This window comes from Bubalus bubalis, chromosome 3, assembly GCF_019923935.1.
Source record: "Bubalus bubalis isolate 160015118507 breed Murrah chromosome 3, NDDB_SH_1, whole genome shotgun sequence".
Classification (NCBI taxonomy): domain Eukaryota; kingdom Metazoa; phylum Chordata; class Mammalia; order Artiodactyla; family Bovidae; genus Bubalus; species Bubalus bubalis.
The window spans coordinates 3,234,210-3,260,247 of NC_059159.1; positions in this window are offsets into that span (position 1 = coordinate 3,234,210).

Sequence of the window (26,038 nt, forward strand, 5' to 3'; positions counted from 1 at the left end):
TTTGTTAATATCTATAAAGACTGCTGCATGGAGTTCCAGAAATGAAATGATAGGTGATAAGAAAAGGCAGGGGAACCAGAGATCAAATAGCCAACATCCGCTGGATCATCGAAAAAGCAAGAGAGTTCCAGAAAAACATCTATTTCTGCTTTACTGACTATGCCAAAGCCTTTGACTGTGTGGATCACAATAAACTGTGGAAAATTCTGAAAGAGATGGGAATACCAGACCACCTGACCTGCCTCTTGAGAAATCTGTATGCAGGTCAGGAAGCAACAGTTAGAACTGGACATGGAACAACAGACTGGTTCCAAATAGGAAAAGGAGTAGGTCAAGGCTGTATATTGTCACCCTGCTTATTTAACTTATATGCAGAGTATATCATGAGAAATGCTGGACTGGAAGAAACACAAGCTGGAATCAAGATTGCCAGGAGAAATATCAATCACCTCAGATATGCAGATGACACCACCCTTATGGCAGAAAATGAAGAGGAACTAAAAAGCCTCTTGATGAAAGTGAAAGTGCAGAGTGAAAAAATTGGCTTAAAGCTCAACATTCAGAAAACGAAGATCATGGCATCCGGTCCCATCACTTCATGGGAAATAGATGGGGAAACAGTGGAAACAGTGTCAGACTTTATTTTTTGGGCTCCAAAATCACTGTGGATGGTGATTGCAGCCATGAAATTAAAAGATGCTTACTCCTTGGAAGGAAAGTTATGACCAACCTAGAAAGCATATTCAAAAGCAGAGACATTGCTTTGCCAACAAAGGTCCGTCTAGTCAAGGCTATGGTTTTTCCAGTAGTCATGTATGGATGTGAGAGTTGGACTGTGAAAAAGGTTGACCACCCAAGAATTGATGGTTTTGAACTGTGGTGTTGGAGAAGACTCTTGAGAGTCCCTTGGACTTCAAGGAGATCCAACCAGTCCATTCTGAAGGAGATCAGCCCTGGGAATTCTCTGGAAGGAATGATGCTAAAGCTGAAACTCCAGTACTTTGGCCACATTATGCAAAGAGTTGACTCATTGGAAAAGACTCTGATGCTGGGAGGGATTGAGGGCAGGAGGAGAAGGGGACGACAGAGGATGAGATGGCTGGACGGCACCACCGACTCAATGGCTATGGGATTTCAGTAAACTCCGGGAGTTGGTAATGGACAGGGAGGCCTGGCGTGCTGTGATTCATGGGGTCGCAGAGTGGGACATGACTGAGTGACTGAACTGAACTGAACTGAGAGATTATAAGCTTCCTATCAGATTGCAAGTTCCTTTAAAATGGCCATCATGTCTGGTTACTACTGTATTCGACTGAATGGTGTAATACAAGTACATAGTTGATGGTCAGTAACTACTTCTGAATGAACCAAATAAATGAACAAGTAAAATAATCTAGATAAAACATAAAAGTCAACTTTCATGTTTTTCTTAAGATTACTTATGATGAATAGGAACAGTGTTAGCAAGAAAGGAATGGCTACCAATATTCTGATACTGAGAATCATCCAGATAAATGTCTAGAAGTAATTTAACCTTGCTTTTCTCAACAAAGTGAATGTGTGAATATCTTTTAAATACGCTGAGAACTAGATAAAAGTGAAAAAAAAATCTCTAGGTATCAACCTCTTCGCAGGTCAACTTGGCTGACATTTCACCTTTGCTAAGCTTATTGGGATTTCGAACATGTTAGAAAATTAATGTTTCCAAGGCCATTAAATCCACCTTACTTACACAGTAGCTGAAGCTGATTGCTAAGGTTAGTAAGTGAAATTCTCTCTGAGTAGAGGTTTCCCTGTTTTTTTTCTGATTTCTTTTCCCATCTATGGCCTCTCACAGACTGAGTGAATCACTGACAGTGCTTGAAAGACTAAAGCCCAGAAGAGACCGAGTGTGTAAGAAACTAGGATTTGGGGCGATCAAGAGGAACAGTGTGTGCTGGTTGCACAAGCCTTCGCTGGCAACCGAGACCTTGAGCACAGGGGCTTGCCTGGCAACTAAGCGAGTCAAGAACCCACCTGCAATGCAGGAGCCACAAGAGATACAGGTTAGATCCCTGGGTCAGGAAGGTCCCCTGGAGGAAGGCTTGGCAACCCACTGTAGTGTTCTTGCCTGGACGATTCCCTGGACAATGGAGCCTGGTGGGCTGTGGTCCATGGTGCAGCAAAGAGTTAGATGTGGCTGGAGCTGCACACAGGCACGCACAAGCCCTTTAGCACAGACACGCTTTCTCCTTGGATCTAGACTTAGCTGCCTTCCGAAACTTGACCTCTATTTCTCTCATTAAAAACTCCAATCTTCCACATGCAACTGATCTCATCTGCGATTGGGAGAACCCACTTAATTCACTCTCATTAAAGCATGGACGTCTGGTCATACCTTCTAGAAGACAGTGTTTAAAAGTTGTGCTGGCTCAAATATATAAGGCTTTCCAAAAAGATAGATTAAAAACAAAATAACAAGCTCCTTCTAGAAATATTCTATCACAGTTTTTAAGTGTTGGGCTAATTAAAATGTTTGTCTATACACTGGACTGTCTTCAAGGTTTTCCAAAAAACTAGATTAAAAGCAAAACAATAGGTGCTCCAGAAATAGACAGTATTTTTTTAAGAATCTAATTACTAGGAATTGCTTAAGTAGGCATCACTTACAAAGTGGCTTCTTTATTTTAAATATTTGTACTTATTTATTTGGCAGGACTGGGGCTTAGTTGTGTCGAGTGGGATCCTTGGTCTCCACTGCAGCACATGGGATCCTTGGTCTTCACTGAAGCACATGGGATCCTTGGTCTTCACTGCAGCACATGGGATCTACAGTTGGTGGCTTGTGAACTCTCAGCTGGGACTTGTGCTATCCAGTTCCCTGACCAGGGATCAGACCCAGGCCCCCTGCACTGGGAGTGTGGACTCTTCGCTACTGGACCACCATGAAGTCCTTCTTTAATTCCTTCATTGTCCCCATTGGGGTCACCTTTTCTACAATGTCTCCCTTTCTGTGTGTCTTTAAACCAGCAGACCAAACCTTGTCCTCATAGCCAGCATGCTCTGGGTCCCATCACGACAAGGGGAATGAGACAAAGGAAACTTCAACTACAGAAATAATCACTCACTTCACTTTACGTCCGTGTGTTGGGGTAGTGGAGTGTCTGTGCATGAGAAGGTCGGGACAAAGGACAGACAGAAAGGACAGAGTGACAGTGAAATGCACTACGGATCTTTACTCTTTGGGGAGCTTCCAGAATACAGGTCCCACACAATCCTTCTGTGGATGCAGTCCATCATTCATGATCAAATGAATGAGCTATGACAGAAGGCATATAAACAGTATAAACCACAGCCTCCTAGAAAAGCCATCAGGATTTGTGAGATGTTTCATATGTGTCACACCAGAAATCAAGCAATATGAGCATCACATAAAATTGTTACACAGAAAATTAGATCTAAAGGAAAGTCACTTTAAGGAGAAAGATACTAAAAAGAAGATGCTTTAAAAGCCAGGAAATGATATTGAGACTCAAGTTTCCAGTTTGCAGAAGAGGGTGTGTGTGTGCTCAGTTGCTCAGTCATGTCTCACTCTTACAACCCCATTTACTGTAGCCCACCAGGCTCCTCTGCCCATGGGATTTCCCAGACAAGAATACTGGTGTGGGTTGCCCTTGCCTACTCCAGGAGATCTTCCCAAGCTAGGGTTCGAACCCATGCCTCTGGCATCTCCTGCATTGGCAGGTGGATTCTCTACCACTGGGAAGAGAAGATTCTCTACCTCGGAAGCCTTGGAGAGAAGCAAAGACATGCAGATGAAGCCTTTGCTATTGTCTGAATCTAAAGGTATTTTTCAGAAGCCTTGGAAATAAAAACCACTTATCAATAAGCCATTTATGAGAACAGATGACATCTGTCACTACTTTCTAAAGAACTACAGTCTGCTAACAAGATTATGTAAGAAAAGATCAGCTGGATCATCTGAGTCCCATTGGAAGCGGTCAGCTTTGATGGTGAAGAAGGACCCCTTTGTCTTGCTGGAAACACTGTATTTACATTCACCATCGACTTGGTCTCACGACTCCCATTGTATTTATTTTCCCAGGTATGAGCCGTCCAGCTCCTCTGTGTCTTGTTCCTCATTAGACACACTTAGGGTAATGGGAAAGCAGTGGTCTTTTTATAGGAATCAGGGTCTGGCATAAATGTGTCCTGGGGTTGGAATCCCTTTTTCTTGCCCTAGGATCAGCCAATCAGGCAATCGGCACCCCATTGCCAGAGACGGGCTCTGCTGGAGGCAGCGCCTGGAAGGAAGGGAGCTATCTTTGCACTCGAGTGTGTCCTTGCTGTATCTTCCCTGCTGTTCAGCTCCAGGTTTCAGAGGCTACCGACCTGGGAGCTTTCATCAGCCTGAAACCCGCTTTTAATAACAACAAACTCAGGGCATCTGCGGACGTGTTCGCCCACCTCTGGAGCTCTGACAAATGGCTCCTCGCGGTTCTGCCTGGTGAGGTCCACCGGCGCTTCATGGGCCATATCTCCTCCCCTGCAGCAGTCCTGGAGGCAAAACCAAACATCGCCTTCTGGAGTGAAACCGGCAAATAAAAACAAATGAACCCACGTCGCCTCCAGCCCCACCCCCCACCCCGGGGAGGTCTGCTGGGGCCCAGAGCTCCCGTTAATGTTGTGTTTTACAGCTTTCCGTGCTGGGTTCTTTGGGTAGGCACCACGCTCACGGTGGGTCAGCTCTTCCGTTCATCAGCACCGAGCGCTCTGCTCCTAGGGTTCCAGCCCATGGATGCCTTTCTCAGCTTGCAGCCTTGCTCGGCGCAAGAGACTGCAGGCTATTTACCTCATGCGTCAGATATTGTTAGCCTCGAACGGGGGGCCTCTGGTGTGACTGATGCAGGGAGGCCAGCACCGTCGGACTCCGGTTTCCCTTCTGCCATGGACCTGACTTCAGATCGAGCGCTATCATGGTGGTTTGAACTAAACTGCTTGCATATTCTGTCTAGAGACTGACATGGCGGCTGGACTTCAGTGGAAGCAGTCAGCATCCTGAATGCAGTCTTTCCTTCCGGGAGTTCTGTTTCCTTCAGGGAGTTTCTGAGTCAAGATCAAGTGCAGGGCAGGTCTTTGGATGACCTTGCACACTCACTTTCTGGGGATCCACAAAGCATCTATTTCTATGGCGATTTCTCCTTATCCACCAGTGTGTGTAATTTCTCAAGTTCTCTCTCCTTGCCAAAGTGTTTTTGGTCACATGGATCTTCTTGAGTCAAATTCTCTTCCGACACTCTTCTTTTAGAATGACTCATGTCATTTCTCACTTTTCTGGAAGCTCTGCTTCCTACAGAGTCAGCACCCAGAAGTTCAGCTTTCCATGTCCTCTGCTTATTTCAAGTGTGTGACTTTGCTCTCACAGGTCAGGCAATATGCTGAGAGCATCCAGTCCAGCAATTTCCCAACGCAAGTTGAGCTGGACAGAGGGAGAGTTTATAAATGTTGTACGTGCTTATCTGATCAAATTTTTTGGAATAACTACTGAGGATCCCAGAGAAAAAGAATTCTCAGGTTTGTGTCAGGTAGCATTCTGGATATGATGTGAGCCCAGAATTACAAACAAGCATCAATGTGAAAGAGTTCCAAAGGTCAAGTTCTCATGCCTGTGAAGACTCCGCAGCAGGGAGAATATTCTTAATTCCTCTGGTCCAGTGACTCAGAGGGGGAGATTTTTTGCCCCCAGGGGACATAAAACATCCAGAGACATTTTTGAGGCTTGAGGTTGCTAATGACTTTAGCGTGCAGAGGCCAGGAAAGCTGCTACACATCTCAGGGTGGATTACTAACAGCACTTCCTCACCCCCAAACAAAGAGCTGTCTGGCCCCAAATATCAATAATGCCAAGTCTGAGAAGCTCTGTTCCAGCCTTTACCAATACTTAGCTCAGTGTTTTAATCATAATAAAAGAGAATAAATAATAAATGTGCTCCCCTGATAGTGCAGTAGTAAAGAATCTGCCTGACACAACTTATAAACAACGACAACAACAAATAATAAATAAATTGCAAGATAGAATGAAGGTTTGGGGAATAAAGACAGGAATGAATTCAGTGTTCTGAACTAGAACGGGTGCTGCGTTCTGTTCCCTGTAGGTATGTGTTAGTAGAGTGTCCAACTCTTGGTGACCTTGTGGACTGTAGCCCGCCAGGCTCCTCTGTCCATGGAATTTTCCAGGCAAGAATACTGGAGTGGATAGCCACTCCCTCCTACAGGGGATCTTCCCGGCTCAGGGATGGAACCCAGGTCTCCTGAATTGTAGGCTGATTCGATCTGCTCACTAGCGCTCCCTTATCAGTCTCTCTGATGCTGAGCTGTGCCTGTCCGCCTGGACTTACTATTTCTTCCTGCCGGCTCCCACGTCCTGGGACTGGCCTGCCGCAGCCTTCCTCTGCTGGTTCTTCTCGCCCCGGGGCCCACGCCTGCTTAGCCTTCAGTCTCCACCTTGACAGCTTGCAGACCCAGAAGACCAGAGAAGCAGGATCCATAGACGATCTGGAATCAGAAACAGCAAGGGTCGCCACCACTTACTCTAAACACTGAAGTTGCTTGATGAATTTCGGCAACTTTCCCATTTTATGCCAGATCCTGTTGATACAACTGCTGTTGCTGTAATAAAGTTAAACTCAATATATTTTTTCCTCTCGTTATAACTGGCAATACTTTTGCAAGTTCCCAGCTACCGTGGAATCCATTTGGAGCAGGCTAAGAAAGCAAACAAGCTCCAGTATGAAATGTAATTGTGGTCACCACATGTGAAAAAGGTTAGCTACTCAACTTCTCTCGTGCGCTCTACTCCGGTTAACAGACACTCGCTTTTGCTTCAACCAAGTATATTTCACCAATAGGAAATGGAGACAATTATCTGGACATTTTATATAAAGAAAAATGGCTTTTCCTGGAAACATTCAGATTATAGAGACAAAGTGATTCTTGAACTATGTTGCCAGAAGGTGTATCAACATGTTCAGATTATTTATCAGAGAGACATGGAAATCCACTCTACGCCCAGGTCTGGAAATGTGACGAGACACAGTTAGTGAGTGCTTGCATGCTATAGGCTGATTGTACTTTGTGTGTGTGTCAATAAAAACCTTAGGCATATCAGCACATATACATTTATATTCAAGTTTTCAAACACTGGTAGTTTCATTTCAATACAGCTTATGTTAGATAATTTTCAGATATCAGCATAGGTATGGGCCATTTGAACTTTTTTATAATTTTAAAAAGAAGTATTTAATTTTTTGAAGTTCTTTTAAAAAAATTATTGAAGTATAGTTGATTTACAATGTTGTGTTAATCTTTGCTCTATAGCAAAGTGATTCAGTTATACACACACACACACACGTATCCCTCTTCCTATTCTTTTCTATTATGGTTTATCTCGAGATGTTGAACACAGTTCCCTGTAGACCTTGTCATGTATCCATCCTGCAGATAAGAGTTTGCATCTTATCCCCAGCTTCCAGTCCTTCCCTCCTCCACTTCCTTTCCCCCTCGGCAACCACTGGTGAAATTCTTCTTTTTAATCTAGCTACAGATTTTGGTAGTGAGTCTCTTGAGAATAGCAGGCACAGCTAATTTGTGCTGGAACACAAATAATGATAATGATGCTGGTTTATGACCTCATTGCACAGATAGGAAAAGAGGCTTCACTTAATATTAGAAAGAACATGAAACAAAAAAACCCCGTAAGTTCACTAAGATAATAGAAAAATCTTAAGCAGATGTCAGGAAGTTTGGATACACTTGGCGTTGTGAGATAGCCCTAAATCTTCAGCAATAAATGCGGTTTCTATTTTCACCAGTGTCCACTTACTACCAGTTTAAAATCCTGTGTCTGTCCCTCCGGTGATCCATTCATTTAACCAGCTTCATCAAAGTATAATTTATTTCTAAAATGGATAGTTCTCCCTCAGCCTGACAAAAGCAAATCATCAGCTGGTCTAAGGTCCTCTAAAATCATATATCTATAACTGAGTAATGTTCCGGCATCTCACTTAAGTTTAGATGTGTTGGTATAAATACTTCATTGTATCAGTAGGTGGAATTCTTTGGCCACTTTAAAAAAATATTTAGCTGTGACATCCTGAAGAAAATGTTTCCATGGGTAGAGAAAATACTCTGGAAAAAAAAAAAAAAGGAAACCTTAAGGTCCTTACAGTCACTACAAGTTTCTTAATCATACTTAATTCATCTTGTAAGTCAACTATATTTGTACAAACGAAAGCACACATTTCATTTAAGTAGACCAATTTGCAAAAAGCCCTGTAGTACATCCATAACCTACTATAAACATGAACACACAGAGTCCTTTTATACTTATTGGTTTTTTATATTTTTATTTCACATATCAAGGATTTCCACCGACATCTTGGCAGTCTGAGAATTGGACTGAGCGGTAAAGATGTAACAGGCAGTAGCTGAGAGGGTTTTTAGCTCATTGGCTGAAAGAAAATCTTGCATAAGTGATCCAACCCAATGAATCCTAATTTAAGAAATTTCATCTATTTCCATTTTTAGGAGTGGAATAAACAACATCAATAATAATTGAACAAGGGCTATGGTTTTGGACACTTATATGTTTTAGTTGGGTGGAAGCTTGTTAAAAAAAGAAAAACGGACTTTCTATTCCAGCCCAACACAGCACATTTCCATCTCAAATGCTCTTTACTAGAATTTCCACAATTATGTGAGGAAACAAAGGATTATGATACACATATAGTGCAGTTGTAAATTCACATTTTTTTGTGATACCTAACTATTAGTCTCCATTCAAAGATTCTTCCCACCTTAAAACTAGCATCTGTTCCTGTCCTGTTTGCCAACATTTTTTTTTTTTCCCCCAGAAAGTTACTCAGAGCTGTTTAAAACATCCGCAAGATGTCTGGACCATGAAATCTTTCATCCTACACAGGATCTGTAGATCCTAATTTGCTAACTGATCGTATCTTGGTCTCACCTGGTTTACAATTGTCTTTCCCAGGTAATTCTGTCTCTGCAAGGAAAAATTAGATTTCAGATTCCATCTCCCAATGTCTTCAAATTGTGTCTGGGTGTACTTACTGGGACCAGAGATCAGTTTATTGACCTGTGGAGACCTGAGAAAGGTCCCTGTTAATATTGTACCAGAAGAAAGCCTAATGCTGTTTCATAACCTTCTGACATGGAAGAAGTACGCACTTGGAATAGCTAGCCTAAGTTATTTGAAAACCCTGCCTCCTTTTTGAAAAGGAAAGCAAGCAAAGGTTTTTCATACTCAACCATCATGCAGGCCATCTTCAAATAGGAAATCAGCATTAGGTAGAACCCAGAACTTTCCAGTAATTTTAGTAACACACAGGAGAGGGGATAATCCCTGGCAATTCAGTGGTTCAGACTTCACCTTCCACCACAGGCGGTGTGGATTCGATTCCTGGTCTGGGACCTAAGACCCCAGATGCCTCCCACCCCAAAAAACCAAAACATAAAACAAGCAATATTGTAACAAATTCAATAAAGACTTTAAAAAGTGAACTACATTAAAAAACATCTTTAAAAAATATAATGCAATGATGTGTGAATGTGTATGGTGGGGGTGGGGATAGGTAAATTAAAATCAATTTTGTGATTTTTTTACTCCTAAATTCTCTCATCACTGGCTATTTCAGAAGTGGCTGTGAATCATGCTTCTAGAAAGAGGCATTGATAACACATATTCATGTTATCTTGGGAGGAGAAGACAAATATCTGGCTTTCAAATGGATAGGGGTCTTAGGGTAAGAAAGCAGATGAATTTCCTTTCTTGGAATCCCGAGTACACACGCTGCTTAAGAGGAAGCCTGTGTTTCTCTTTTTCACTTTGTATGAAAAACAGTCATCTCTCTTGAGCCCTGTGGTGAGGTTGAGGCAGTCAGGGTCCCAAGCCTGCATTCCCAAACTCTTCCCCCTTTACCCCGACGCCGCTCCCTTGCTCCCAACGAATCACACATCCGTTGTTTTACCACCCAGCGCATTTGATCCCCGTGGAAGATGAATGGCTTTGACTAAGAAAATTAAACAATGGCAGAACTAAAGTGCAGCACAGACTAAACCTGAGTGCCCTGCAGAATTTCCTCCCTTTCGTCCCATTTCTGAAATCGGGTCTGGCCTTTTTTGCCATCCATGTGTATTTGCTGGAGCTCTTTAAAATCACTGGTGTTACTCTTTAGAAATTCAAAATTATGGCCATTTGTCTGTCATAGTTTTCTGTTTAGTAAGAAGCAGCTGCCATGTGCAAATAGCCCAAAAGCACAGAATGTGGAAATCTGGGGGGGTGCGTTGATTCTGTCACACGACTATTTGACCCTAGCTCCCAGATCTGTGCCTGTAGAATATTGGCTTTCTTATGTGCACAGCAGAAGCAGTAATTGGCTTTTGTTTTGACCCTTAGGATAGTTGGAAAGACATAAAAATACGATTTATATACAAGAAATTTGACAAATTTACAATGGACTAAGCATAAGAGGAATTAGACTGATAAATCTTAGTGCAAACTTAACTTATTAAGTACATGTGAGTTGAGAACAAGCAGAAAAATATTACCAAAGTCTCTTCCAGTGTTTTGTGGAATATGAGTTAATCAGTGCAAAGATAGACGTGCTGTGCTCAGTGGCTCAGTCGTGTCCAGCTCTTTGCAAATTTTAGCTGGCAAATAGCATTTCTGAGTGGCTGTTGCTACAATGATATTTCAGATTTCTATCTTGGGATATAACTTGAGTGAGGACCAAATCCCTACTGCATACAAAAATATTTTGCCACCAATTTCCATCATCATGAAACTACAATCATTAACATACTCGATGGCTCAACAACTAATAAAGTTTCTGGAAAGCTACTGAGGCTTCTCCACTGCTTGGTCTCAGAGGTAGAGGTTAAATCATATTCAGTTAGAATGCCAGGATGAATTTCAGGCAGCACTTCTCAGGGCCCAGGACTGGTAATGATGATGGTGTTTATGATGGTGGTCAGGTGCGTGGAGAGGGTATCGCAGCTTCCACAGTAGGAAGCTGGGGGTAATGGCAAGTTGACCTGAATGACCCTCTCTGCAGCCCAGCCATGAGCTAGCTCTGTAGAGAAAGCGGCAGGGCTGCTAATCTGCAAATTCCCCAGACATCTGGAGCCCTAGAGCCTCCTGTTTCTCAAGTTAGCATCCCTGAAAATGCAAAGTTGACCTCTTCCAAATCTATCTGATGATCCTTGTCCCTTCCTGCATCCCCTGGACACTGGCAAGGAGGCAGGGATTTAGTGTCCACACACAACCTAACAACCCATGGTGAGTCCAGATGCGCCCAGTCCTAGACAAATGTCTCATGGAATGAGGAAGGTCTACAACGGATGGCTCACCCTGCTTGCCTGGGGCCTGTACATTTCTGCATTTAGTTTTACCTTGCGTTTGGGATATTTGCTCTTCTGTTTGTTTGATGGGGAAGGTGCCATCCACCCTGGGTCCACAACCTTCAGGAAGCAGCCAGAGGGTTTAAGTATCCCAGGGATGAGAGAAACATCCTTAGCATTGTCAGTGGGTCACATGGCCTCTCTTAAATTGGACTTATTTATGTACATGGATCCTCCTTCCTTGGTGGCTCAGAAGGTAAAAAATCTGCCTGCAATGCAGGAGACACAGGATAGGAGGGTTCAATCCCTGAGTCAGGAAGATCCCCTGGAGAAGGAAATGGCCACCCACTCCAGTATTCTTGCCTGGAAAGGCCCATGGGCAGAGGAGTCTGGTGAGCTTCACAGTCCATGGGGTTGCGAAGAGTTGGACATGACTGAGTGACTAACACTTCCTTTTCATGTATGTGGACCACTGAAACACCAGGCCAATCTGGGGAGTGTGAGGTATTCCCAGGGACGTGGGGTAGTAGCCTGACCACGTGTGCTGGAGTGGGTTTCCGGGGAGTCAGTGTCCTGTTCACATACTGCTGAAGACCTGAGGAGATGCACGCGCTATGAACAAGATCCCTGGGCAGTGGGCCCACTGGGGAATTTCAGGTGGAGCCGATTTCTACTCCCTGGGCCTGGCTGGGATTGGCGTAGTATTGACGCTTGCAGGCCCACTGCTGCCTAGAAGGGGAACCACAGAGCTGAGGGGGCCGGAAGGGAGTCAGGTCTGGAACGATGGGGGAGCAGGTCAAGGACAGAGAATGGCAGCCTGCTCCAGTGTTCTCTCCTGGAGAAGCCCATGGACAGAGGGGCCTGGTGGGCTACAGTCCACGGGGTCTCAAAGAGTCACACACGACTGAGTGACTGACACTACATTTCTTGGCAGAAAGGATTGAAAAAGAAGACATCAAAGCCATTAAAAGGAAGTAGAACCACGGGGCAAATGTGTGAACCAACGACCCTTACGGAGACGAAGAGGAGAAGGACAACCGAGAGAGAGAGCAGAAGGTAATCTACAAGCGATCTCAGTGTTTAAGAGATCGGGATCAAGAGACTGTCAAGGGATGTTTCTGGAAAAAAAGGGCTAATTGCTAGATCCCTGAGAATTTGACCCGTGATAAACCATGCTTGCTGTATTTACTCCAGCTTCCAAGATGAAGGAGCCGAGGTGACTGTGTTCCTTGAAGAGGAAGCTCTTCTGCTTCCTTGTCGAGGTTGTTCATCAAGTACCAGCGGACAGATGTTGATGGGATGGAGCTGTAGGCAGGGACTAGTGAGGTACCCCCAAGGCCCAGGGAGCTGCAGGACTGAAAAGGTGTGAAACTGGAGAAGCCTGGTGCGGATGGCTTTCTTCCCGTCCTCGGTCGAGGGGGACTGGGACGTGGGAAGCATGACCACCGTTGTGCTGTTTCCATGCAGGCTCTGTGGTTGTGGTCTCTCTCTGTTCTCAGAAACTAAATATGAATGTTCTCATTCATTCGGCACTGACTGGAGCCTACGACATCCCCTGAGTCTGACTGCCAATATGAACCCCGAACTACTGATGATCTGATGGCTCTGAGAATAGTGATATTAAGAAAAAAAAAAAAAGACCTTCTGCAAACTTCTCAAATCAGGCCAGGGGTGATAGGGAAACAGAACAATAATGAGAATATCTGAGCTGCATCATCATAGAATTTGGATAGTTCAAATGGGTTCACAGGTGGAAGGTCCAGAGAAAGATAAATATGTGCTTAACATGAAATGAGTGGTTCAGAACTTCTGGGATGAAGAATATTTAGCATGTGAATTCCCAGAAACAATGTAACATACTTTATGTCTCTATGTCCTATGGGGAAGAAGTGAAAAAAAGAGTTGCCAACACGAAAATGTCCCACCTAAATACTGGTGACTCGGTGTATGTTTTTCCTAGTGTTTTCCTAGTATCGGGAAGACTCTGTATGAATACAAAAATAATAGAAATTCATAACTTACTTAAACATGTGTGGTTTGGTGGTTTGGGGGTTGGATAAAACATCACTTTCCATACAAGTAACTTAGGTTAAAAGGAATTTAAATGACTGTGAGCTGCACACTGGGGCCCATTGCTTTCGGCTTCTCTTGCTAGTCATTCGTCTATAGCCCATCTCTACAGATATTCTTCTTTAAGCTGTGTTTTGAAAGCAGTCTCCTCTGACCATAGTTTTAAGGGAAATAAAACATGGTGGTGATTCAGGAGGCTCTTTAATAAAAGTCATTGGAATGACTTAATAAAGCCAAAGACAAGCGACAGAGGCAAAATCCAACATTTCGATACTGACAGGAGGATGGAGCTGATGACAAGAAGGCTATGCAAGTACTTCAGACAGAATCAGGCAGTGCATATTAATGGGACAATAACATTCAATCAAGCAATTACATAACTTGGGTCAGTTTAGTTCAGTCGCTCAGTCATGTCCGACTTGGGTCAGTTTAGTTCAGTCGCTCAGTCATGTCTGACTCTTTGCAACCCCATGAATCGCAGCATGCCAAGCCTCCCTGTCCATCACCAACTCCGGGAGTTCACTCAGACTCATGTCCATCGAGTTGGTGATGCCATCCAACCATCTCATCCTCTGTTGTCCCCTTCTCTTCCTGCCCCCAATCCCTCGCAGCATCAGAGCCTTTTCCAATGTGTCAACTCTTCGCATGAGGTGGCCAAAGTACTGGAGTTTCATCTTTAGCATCAGTCCTTCCAATGAACACCCAGGACTGATCTCCCTTAGAATGGACTGGTTGGATCTCCTTGCGGTCCAAGGGACTCTCAAGAGTTTTCTCCAACACCACAGTTCAAAAGCATCAATTCTTCAGCGCTCAGCTTTCTTCACAGTCCAACTCACATCCATACATGACCATTGGAAAAACCATAGCCTTGATTAGATGGACCTTTGTTGGCAAAGTAATGTCTCTGCTTTTGAATATGCTATCTAGGTTGGTCATAACATTCCTTCCAAGGAGTTAGCATCTTTTAATTTCATGGCTGCAATCACCATCTGCAGTGATTTTTGGAGAAGGCAATGGCACCCCACTCCAGTACTTTTGCCTGGAAAACCCCATGGACGAAGGAGCCTGGTAGGCTGCAGTCCAAGGGGTCGCTAGAGTCGGACACGACTGAGCGACTTCACTTTCATGCATTGGAGAAGGAAATGGCAGCCCACTCCAGTGTTCTTGCCTGGAGAATCCCAGGGACAGGGGAGCCTGGTGGGCTGCCGTCTATGGGGTCACACAGAGTCGGACACAACTGAAGCGACTTAGCAGCAGCAGCAGCAGCAGTGATTTTGGAGCCAAAAAAATAAAGTCTGACACTGTTTCCACTGTTTCCCCATCTATTTCCCATGAAGTGATGGGACCAGATGCCATGATCTTAGTTTTCTGAATATTGAGCTTTAAGCCAACTATTTTACTCTTCTCTTTCACTTTTGTCAAGAGGCTTTTTAGTTCCTCTTCGCTTTCTGCCATAAGGGTGGTGTCATCTGCATATCTGAGGTTATTGGTATTTCTCTAGTAGATTTAAATAAAAAATCGAGTTGGTTAGTGTTTTCAGTTTAATTCTCTGACTTTGTGTCATAAGATCAATTCATCTATTTCTGACTTATTTCAGACAGACTCTAGGTCCATCCACGTCTCTACAAATGACCCATTCTCATCCCTTTTTATGGCTGAGTAGTATTCCATTGTGATTATGTGCCACACCCTCCTTATCCATCCATCTGCTGAAGGACTTCTAGATCGCCTCCCTGTCTTGCTATTGCAAATAGTACTTCAGTGAGTACTGGGGCGCATGTGTCTTTTTGAACCACATTTTTCTCCGGGTGTGCGCCCAGCAGTGGGAGTGCTGGGTCATAGGCTAGTTCTGTTTCTAGTTTTTTAAGGGACCTCCATACTGTTCTCCATAGTGGCTGTGTCAACTTACATTCCCACCAAGAGTACAGGAGCATTCCCTTTTCTTCACATCCTCTCCAGTATTTAACGTTAGTAGATGTTTTTGGCCACGGCAGTTCTGACTGGTGTGAGGTGATACCTCATCGCAGTTCTGATCTGTGTTTCTCTGGTAATGAGTGACGTTGAACCTATTTTCAGGGCAGGAATAGCGATGCAGATATAGAAACCACTTGTGCACATGAGGAGCGGGAGAGTGGAGTTAATTGGGAGAGCAGCATTCATGTGCACACACGGCCACGTGTAAAACAGCTTGTGGGAAGACGCTGGAGGGCACAGGGAGCTCAGCATAGTGCTCTACAGTGACCTGAAGGTTGGGAGGGAAGACAAAAAGGGAGGGTGCGTATGTATACCTATGGCTGATGCACTTGGTTGTACAACAGAAACTAACACAACATTATAAAGCAATTATACTCCAACTAAAAAAAAAAAATAATAAAGAGATCAACTCATCTGGAGGAGATGTCCTTGGAATCTAATCTGATCTCTAGGATGGCTATTAATGACCTCAAGTTTCCAGGGAATACCAGGTGAATAAGTACCTTTCACTCTAAAATCTCTCATCAGTAAGGAGCTTCAGACTAGTGAGAAGAATCTTCAACATTCCTGAAATGATATCCTTATTTCTACTCATGACCAATCAGTTTTAATTATGAAAAATTTGAGATATGTAAAGATAATAAGCTCTTGACACCAATTCGTTTCGTGGAGTAATCTGTACTGGTGTTCACAAGTTATGTAATACATAAAAGCAGCTTAATGTTTCAGATGATTCTATAGGATAGCCTTGGAATTTCAATGTAAAATAAATAATTGTGTAGCTGACCTTAGAACCAGGTTTTTTTAAAAAATGGATTCATTTAATCTCTTTAGTATATTAAAAAGCAAGAACATATGCAAATGTTTATTTGTGGAAGTCATTTTTTGATCAGTGACACCAATGGAGGGCAATTACAAGGACTATGCAAAATAAATAATTCACTAATTCCTTGTTTCAGGATAAGAGACAGGGAAAAGGTCACTCTTAACGAAATAGCTGGAATCTGATGTTGGGAGACTAACAACTTAGTAACTTTCCGTTAAAGTTGCAGCCCTGGTATTTCTAAAACTGTCGTGATTCCTAACGTTTTCACAGATTCAGGCTTACAATAGGAGAAAGAAAAACAAAAAAACAGAAACAAACAAACAAAATCCTTTATATTTCTTATACTAGAGACGGTGACCTTGAAAAGATACGTTGAGCTGGAAAAAGCCTCCTGGATACTGGAAAAGGAACAAATAGCTCAGTGAAAATATAAAAAAAGAGATTCTGCAGAGAAATGAAGCCAAGAATAGCTGAAAGGATACTCTCTCAGAATTTGAAAAAAAAAGGATGAAGGAATGAAAACTAGAAAATAAAGGGGAGCTACAGCCATGAGGAGAACAGAGGCAAGAACCTCAATGACAGAAGCGCAGAGCATGCAAAGCAAGAGGAAAAGACAAAGCAAGATGGACAAAAAGCCCACGAAAGAAATCACAAACGGCAACAGAAAACGAATCTCCAAGCTGAAAATGAGTGTGCTTTTTCATGTTAAAGGGTTATAGCAAATTCTAAGAAGACATAATGAAAAGTTAAAGCAGCAAAATACATGTATAAATGTATATAAATATTTTAAACTGAAATATAGAAGGGGAAATATTCGACAAGCAAAAGATTACCAATAAATGAAAACAAAAAACTAGTTGAAATTAGATTTCTTTTCCCAGGACTAAATTTTTGGGGTTAATGAAATGCATTATAAAGATGTTTAAGAAGTAAATAAAGAAGTCTGATAATTTTTTATTCAGTTAAATATTGCTTAGGTATAATGTAAACACTTAAATATTTTAGAAATGCATTTCAGAATTACAAAGGCTCAGAGAATATATAATACCTAATTACCTTTCTTGAAGGAAACAAATAATCCAATGATGGGAAATTTATGATAGAGAAATGATGAAAAATGAAACCACTAAAATATAATGTTAATGTCCTTATGACACTCTAAGAGGGCACAGAAGTAATCAAAAAATATGCCAAATCAGGATGTTTTCTGGAAGAAAAAGAAAATTAATGCTTATTAAAATTCATACAATTTTTTTTCATAGCAGAATAAAAACAGTTCTATCCTCATTAAACACAGAGAAGGAGACATTCATACTCTATTGGACTAACCTGACTGTTCACTTTCAAACAAGAAAGTCCAGCTCTGATTAAGTGGACGGGGAATTTATTGCAAGGCTTTTGGTCAGCTGTCAGGAACGGCAGGGAGATTGTAGGACAGGGCTCAGGCAGAGGCAGGCGTGTCACACTCTGGGAGGCTGTCTCACATGCTGTGACAAGAACCAGCGTCCTGGAGAACTTGCCGGCTTGGTTGGAATCAGGGATTCTAACGCCCTGACCAACGGAGGCGTCTTAAGTACACTGTAGCTTCCCTGGTAGCTCAGAGGTCAAAGCATCTGCCTGCAATGCGGGAGAGCTGGGCTTGATCCCTGAGTTGGGAAGATCCCATGGATGAAGGAAATGGCAACCCACTCCAGTATTCTTGCTTGGAAAATCTCATGGACAGAAGAGCCTGGTGGGCTATACTCCACGGGGTAGCAAAGAGTCGGACATGACTGAGCGACTTCACTTCACTTTCATCAATGGGAATAAGCCCTCTTGAAACTGCCCCTGAAAGCGTGACCTAATGTGCAAAGATTCCCAGTGGAATTCCTGACTCTAAACCTAGGACCTCTGCCCACTTCTTAGCTTAAAGGAGATCCTTCTCTTGGCCCCACCTCCTGGTGACTGGGATGTCTGTACTTTGTAAAGGATGAAACGACAAATGTCCACCCCAGGAAAAGGCACACACACAAAAGTGTAAATGGACATCCTCCCATTTTTCAGTGGACTGTGAATTCGAGCTCTGGTAGGAAATCTGAAAAGCCCAGCACTAGGGGCTTCCCAGGTGGCACTAGCGGTAAAGAATCCACCTATAAATGCAGGAGACGAAAGAGACGTGTTCGATCCCTGGGTCTGGAAGATCTCCTGGAGGAGGGCAGGCAACCCACTCCAGTATTCTTGCCTGGGAAATCCCATGGGCACAGGAGCCTGGTGGACTACAGCCCATGGGGTCACAAACAGTCAGACACAATTGAAGTGACTGAGAACGCACACATTTATGTATGTGTGTGTGTGTGTGTGTATATATATATATATATATATATATATATATATATATATATGTTCAGTTCAGTCTCTCAGTCATGTCCGACTCTTTGTGACCTCATGGACTGCAGTGCACCAAGCTTCCCTGTCCATCACCAGCTCCTGGAGCTTGCTCAGACTCATGTCCTTTGAGTCAGTGATGCCATCCAACCATCTCATCTTCTGTCGTTCCCTTCTCCTCCCGCCTTCAATCATTCCCAGCATCGGGGTCTTTTCAAATGAGTCAACTCTTTGCATCAGGGGGCCAAAGTACTGGATTTTCAGCTTTAGCATCAGTCCTTCCAATGAATATTCAAGACTGATTTTCTTTAGGATGGACTGGTTGGATCTCCTTGCAGGCCAAGGGACTCTTAAGAGTCTTCTCCAACACCACAGTTTGAAAGCATCAATTCTTTGGCACTCAGCTTTCTTTATAGTCCAACTCTCACAACCATACATAACTACTGGAAAAACCATAGCTTTGACTAGACAGACCTTTGCTGGTAAAGTAATGTCTTTGCTTTTTAATATGCTGTCTGGGTTGGTCATAGCTTTTCTTCCACAGAGCAAGTGTCTTTTAATTTCATGGCTGCAGTCACTATCTGCAGTGATTTTGGAGCCCCCCAAAATAAAGTCTCTCACTGTTTCCCTTGTTTCTGCATCTATTTGCCATGAAGTGATGGGACTGGATGCCATGATCTTCGTTTTTTGAATGTTGAGTCTTAAGCCAACTTTTTCACTCTCCTCTTTCACTTTCATCAAGAGGCTCTTTAGTTCTTCTTCACTTTCTGCCATAAGGGTGGTGTCATCTGAATATCTGAGGTTATTGATATTTCTCCTGGCTATCTTGAGTCCAGCTTGTGTTTCTTTCAGCCCAGCATTTCACATAATGCACTCTGCATACAAGTCACATAAGCAGGGTGACAATACACAGCCTTGACGTGCTCCTTTCCGGATTTGGAACCAGTTTGTTGTTCCATGTCCAGTTCTAACTGCTGCTTCTTGACCTACACACAGATTTCTCAGGAGGCAGGCAAGGTGGTCTGGTATTCTCATCTCTTTAAGAATTTTCCACATTTTTTTTGTGATCCACACAGTCAAAGGCTTTGGTGTAGTCAATAAATTATATGTATAATATAATATACATATTAAATATATATGTATGTAATAGGAAGTGGACATAAATCCAAAGATTTCTTTACAGAGGTAAATTTTGGGGGGAGAAGGGTGGTTAATGGGGTGCATTTTAAAGATGTTCAAGGAGTAGAGAAAGAAGTCCAGTGATTTTCTATTCAGTTATACTATTGCTTGCTGCTGCTGCTGCTAAGTCACTTCAGTCGTGTCCGACTCTGTGTGACCCCGTAGATGGCCGCCCACCAGGCTCCCCCATTCCTGGGATTCTCCAGGCAAGAACACTGGAGTGGGTTGCCATTTCCTTCTCCAGTGCATGAAAGTGAAAAGTGAAAGTGAAGTCACTCAGTCGTGCCCGACTCTTCACGACCCCATGGACTGCAGCCTACCAGGCTCCTCCGCCCATGGGATTTTCCAGGCAAGAGTATTGGAATACTATTGCTTAGGTGTAGTGAAAACATTTAAATAGTTTCAGAAATGTAAAGATCAGATATATATATATATATGTAAATGTATAATATGTTACATATGCGTATACATATGGTGTATGTTTTAACCATTTTATACATGTATTTATATATATAATATATGTAAGTATATAATGTGTTATTGTGCATATATATGGTGTATGTTTTAACCATTTTATCCATGTGTTTTTTTTGACTCAAGGCCTCAGAAGAATGAAAGGTGACCATCACCCTAGGTGCGGCGGTAAGAATAAGCTCTCTTATTCTCTCTGCAGAGCACCCTACTGCTCTGCCCTAGGACCACAGTCACACGTACATTTGGCTTAAAGACCAAACATAGGGCTGCAAAAACGAGCACTTATGTCTCTAACATAATGAGGCTTCAGATTCAGGATAAACTAACATGACTCTCTTCTCAGTGAGTTTCACCTAAATGTCAAAAGTTGTGTGCCAGGACCAGCTCCAAATATTTTCCTTGCCACCCTGATCTGGCCTCCAGACAAGAACATAACTTATAGAGGTTCCAGTCGCAGTGAATTTAAAGTGGATCACTTTTATTTTTATAAGGATTTCCCTGCCAAGTTCTAAACCCTGGCAAGTTCGGTGAGCACGCTTGAGATGGCACGCAGGTAAGGGTTGTTGGAGTCCTCACTGACTTCAGCTTCTCCACACTTTTGGACACTTAAAATGGCTGTGATTTTCTACCTTTTCAGATCATATTTTGATTCCATTGCTGCGTCTTCAAATATGAGGATATCAATAGAGTATTCCTTTAATTATTTTTCTATTCAGAACATTTTGCAGTCAGGCAACACCTTTATTTCTTGTACTTCAATGAGCAATCTCAGAGAATGTGATCTCCAGAATTTTATTCTTTTCAAATGTAGATTTTATCCTGATGCCAAAAACTTGAAACAAACTCAATGTGGAAAGTTGTAATAATTTTGATTGTTACTGTGAAAACACATCAATTTTATCAACTCATATTAGGGCTATAGGACCCAACATGCATATCTAAAGGAATGATGTTTCATTGATGAGGCTGATTATGGTTTGTTGTTTTTGTTGTTCAGAGGCTAAGTCATGTCTGACTCTTTGCGACCCCATGGACTGTAGCATGCCAGGCTTCCCTGTCCATCACCACCTCCCAGAACTTGCTCAAACTCATGTCCATTGAGTTGGTGATGCCATCCAACCATCTCATCCTTTGTCATCCCCTTCTCCTCCTGCCCTCAGTCTTTCCCAGCATCAGGATCTTTTCCAATGAGTTGACCCTTCACATCAGGTGGCCAAAGGATTGGAGCTTCAGCATCAGTCCTTCCAATGAATATTTAGGGTTGATTTCCTTTACAATCGACTGGTTTGATCTCCTTGCCACCCAAGGGAGTCTCAAGAGTCTTCTTCAGTACCAAAGTTCAACAGCATCAATTTTTTGGCGCTCAGGTTCTTTGATGGTCCAGCTCTCACATCTGTACATGACTAGTGGAAAAACCATAGCTTTGACTATACAGACTACAGAGCAGGTTACCACAGAGTAATTGATATGGAGCGATACACACAAGGAAAAGGGAAACAGGTTTGCAATATTCAATGAGGTGGTTATGAAGGTCTTGCCCTGAACTTAACTTTACCACACAGACTTGAGGAATGTTCAGCAGGAAAACTGCAATGTCTGGTCAGAGGAAATAGGCTGTGGAAAGACTAGAATGAATAGCCTGTGAGAAGATCATTTCCAAGCATCAGGACCAGGGGGGCAGCAGAACGAACATAGCAGGGTGAGGGATGATGGGGGGATTGTGCCTGAAAGAACACCAACATTCCCTGACCCAGAAGAGGTCATGCGACTCCAAGACCAAGGAACATGGTACAGGTGGCTCTTGTGTTCAACTCAGCAGAGCAAGGGGCCTCAAGGCACAAAGGTATCCATGGGCTGTTATAGCAATGTGGATAGAAAGATGCCTTGAGTTCAGTGGTGGTTACTAAACATGCACGGCATTCATTTCAAGCAAGTCCATATATGCAAAGAGGCAAAGAAGACAGGAAATACTTTTGCAGATTCTCATAATAGTTTGAATATAGATTCTGAGGCACAAGAAGGGCTATGCTGGTTGGCTATACCTACCGGAGAACAGTGAGGCTTGAATAAAATGCCAGAGAGAGACAGCCCTGGTGGTTTCCCTGAGAATGGGAGAATGTCAAGACTCTACATAAAATCTCAGTTCAGCGATATAAAAAGGGAAGCAGACAACAGGGTCTTCACTTAATTCGGTAGCAACACTTCCTCTTGGCCAAGAGTGCCAACGTACCAACTCATCTCTCCTGTACAGCCGGTGTCAGTCAATAGCTGTTGAATCAATTAACCTGGTTTTCTCATACCTGGCCAAAGTTCTTCAGGACACTGAGTTCCACACGACATGCAAGGTCATCTTGTCTACCTTTCTTTCAATAGCTCTAGACAGAAGTCTTCCATTAAGAAGAAAGGCTTTGCCCAGTTGGCAGAACCTAGTAGCTTTCTTTGGAGAAGGCGATGGCACCCCACTCCAATACTCTTGCCTGGAAAATCCCATGGATGGAGGAGCCTGGTGGGCTGCAGTCCATGGGGTCACTAAGAGTCAGACATGACTGACCGACTTCACTTCCACTTTTCACCTTCATGCATTGGAGAAGGAAATGGCAACCCACTCCAGTGTTCTTGCCTGGAGAAGCCCAGGGACGGGGGAGCCTGGTGGGCTGCCGTCTATGGGGTCACACAGAGTCAGACACGACTGAAGTGACTTAGTAGCAGCAGTAGCTTTCTTATCAGTTTTATAAGCCCATGATCCATCTTGATCCTCCTTTGCATGAGGAAGTTGTGATTGACTATAGACTGCTTACCTGACAGAGAAATGTGTTGTTTTTTTTTAATTTTAATTTTTTTATTTTTATGGTCTGTCAGCCAATCCATGCCAACTTTATGGACTGCAACCATGCCAAGCCTTGCTCCCCTGATAACATGTCCTGTATAATAAGAGAGGACAGAAACTAGTGAAAGAAAGTAAAAGTGAAGTTGCTCAGTCGTGTCCAACTCTTTGCAACCCCATGGACTGTAGCCTACCAGGCTCCTCCATCCATGGGATTTTCCAGGCAAGAGTACTGGAGTGGGGTGCCATTGCCCTCTCCAGGAGATCTTCCCGACCCAGGGATTGAACCCAGATCTCCTGCGTTGTAGGCAGACGCTTTACCATCTGAGCCACCAGGGAAGATACCTAGATTTAGATGTTTCAATACAAATGCTCTGCAGTTGTATTTATCACTCATCACTGCTCTTTGAAGCAGGATCTTTACAAGTCAAGATAATGAGGCTGAAGAAAGCCGAGACTGTACTGCTCATCCTATAGAATGGTATCAGCCTGATCTGAAAAACCTGTGTCCTTTCATTTCATCAGGTTCATATTGTTGTCATGCCCCAAAGTGAGCCCCTCTATCTTGGCTGAACTGGGAATTTACCTGGTTGCTTCCTTTCATTTTTTGCCACTATCTCTGTAATATCACAACTTAGAAAACTTCTCTACTTGTTTCGTGCAAAGCAGAAGCTGGAGGCGGGGAACAGTGGGACACCAACATATGTTCAACTCCTACTACTTGGGGGTAGGCTAAGCGAGGTACCTTTCATTCACCACCTTACGCCCCCTTTGCAGAACCTGTGGGTTAAGTACTGTTTCAACATTGACACATTATTACATGAAGATCAGAGACAGAAAAACTCCTGTACATATAATTGTGTTAGGGCTAATAACTGGCAGATCTGAGCGTGGACAGAAATCCATCTGTTCTCAAAACCCTTGGAATTAATTTTTTTCTATGTTACCGCCTTGCTTATATGCTTCAGTTTTTCCGCTTGAATTCTCCCCCTTTTCTGAAGACTTCAATACTTAAAAAATTTTTTTATTTTATTGGACTATAGTTTCTTTACAGTGTTGTGTTAATTTCTGCTGTGCAGTAAAGCGATTCAGTTATACACATGCACACATACCAGTTAGATTTTATTTGAAAACATCATCCATATTTGCTTTTTATTCCACTAAAATCTTTGTATATACCTTCAGCTCTTTGGTACATAGAGCAATGCTGGAATTCAAACATTAAAAAATCTATATTTATTTGCTTTTTAAATAGCTATTTTTAAATTCTAATGGCTCACAATCAAGACAGCATTCTCCCAGATTTATATTTTAAGGTGGATAACATCACAAAGTGTTTTTATGAATATGCATTCACATCATACAAATAACTATATAAATGTATATGTTTATACAACTATATATAAAATTATATTTATGTATGTCTATATGTACTCATAGTTATATTTTATATTAGGCTTGTGTACATATATGTAAATATAATCTTACCTGTCTTCAAGATATTTTAATTTGCCTTACACAAGTATTTTTTAGCAAAATAGAAACTTTTATAATATTACAAAAATAAATTTACATGTAAAATTTCAGTTTTATGATTTTACATTTAGTGTAGCCAACTGAAAATTTATGTTAGATATTCTGTCCAACAAATTTTGATTTTTTTTAACAAATTTTATAAATAGGTTGGTTTCATGGTCTATTTCAGGAACCAACCTGAAGAAATATAAAGGTAAGATAAATGGACCTAATTAGTTAAAATGATATATTCTGTCCTTTGAAAGAAGAGTTGAATATGCACTTTATCTCATCCCACTTAATAACATAAACAGACATAACCGAACACTTTAGTAAAATAACACCCTTGCCAATTCATTATCCAGAACACAAACTTAAATCTTGTTTATTTTTCAGGTTTATATGCAAATTGATTTTTCAAAGAGTGATTTTTCATTCCTAATAATATTTTAATTTTTTTTTTTTTTCACAAAATCTGGGGGCTCTGTAATACAAAGGAATAGTTCATCTTATCTTGTCCTGAGGAAATCTCAAAAATTTAAATAAAGGAGCCTCAAGCATTTGAGCTAAATTTACCTACTTTCAGAACAAAAGTTAAAGTCGGAATAACCTCAGATCATTTTTTTGTCTCCCGTAGCTGTTGCTATTGGTCAGACTTAGAAAAGGAACTATAGAAAAAAGAAATGCTACATGAACACTTCATCTAATATGTAGAAATTCATTGAGACTCATTAAGCATTTAGCATCTAAGATGAGTTCTCGAAGGGAAAAATGGCAAGGCTCCACTCCAAAGGGGGACAAAAAAGGATTCTTTTCACTCTGCTTAAAAAAACCCCCGAAAACACCAGTATTTACTCTAATGAAACACATTCCATAATTTACAGTTTCCTCACAGTCAGATCTTAAATTAATAAACATGTAAAATAGGTGAAAATATTTCTCCACGAATATTTACTTACATAGTTTCTAAGGGTGAGGTCATAAATACCACTTTATGCAGAAAGAAACTGTTAATTTCACTATGTTCTCACAATTTAAAAAGAAAAATCATATGACAAAGATGATTTGAACATTCTTTAAATTGCTTTTTTTTCCCCTTTGTCTTTGCTTGGCTCTGTATTTTAAATTAATCAAAAGAAATAAAAAGAAGAACCAGAGAAAACCAAGACATTATGACAGGATGATTTTATTTTATGTATGAGTCTAAATGAGATTTTCGAAAATGGATACGGTATTCTTTAAATGGATCTGTGTGGTCAGAGACCATTAGCCAAGGTTGGAAGATTCCGTAGGGAACCTGAGGCCAGACGTTTCAACCCCACCGGACTGAGTCCACTGTTTGTCTTTCTGCATGGAGAATTAATAAATGTATCAATCTCCTACCGGCGGCCCTGATCTAGGGAACGTAAAGGAAA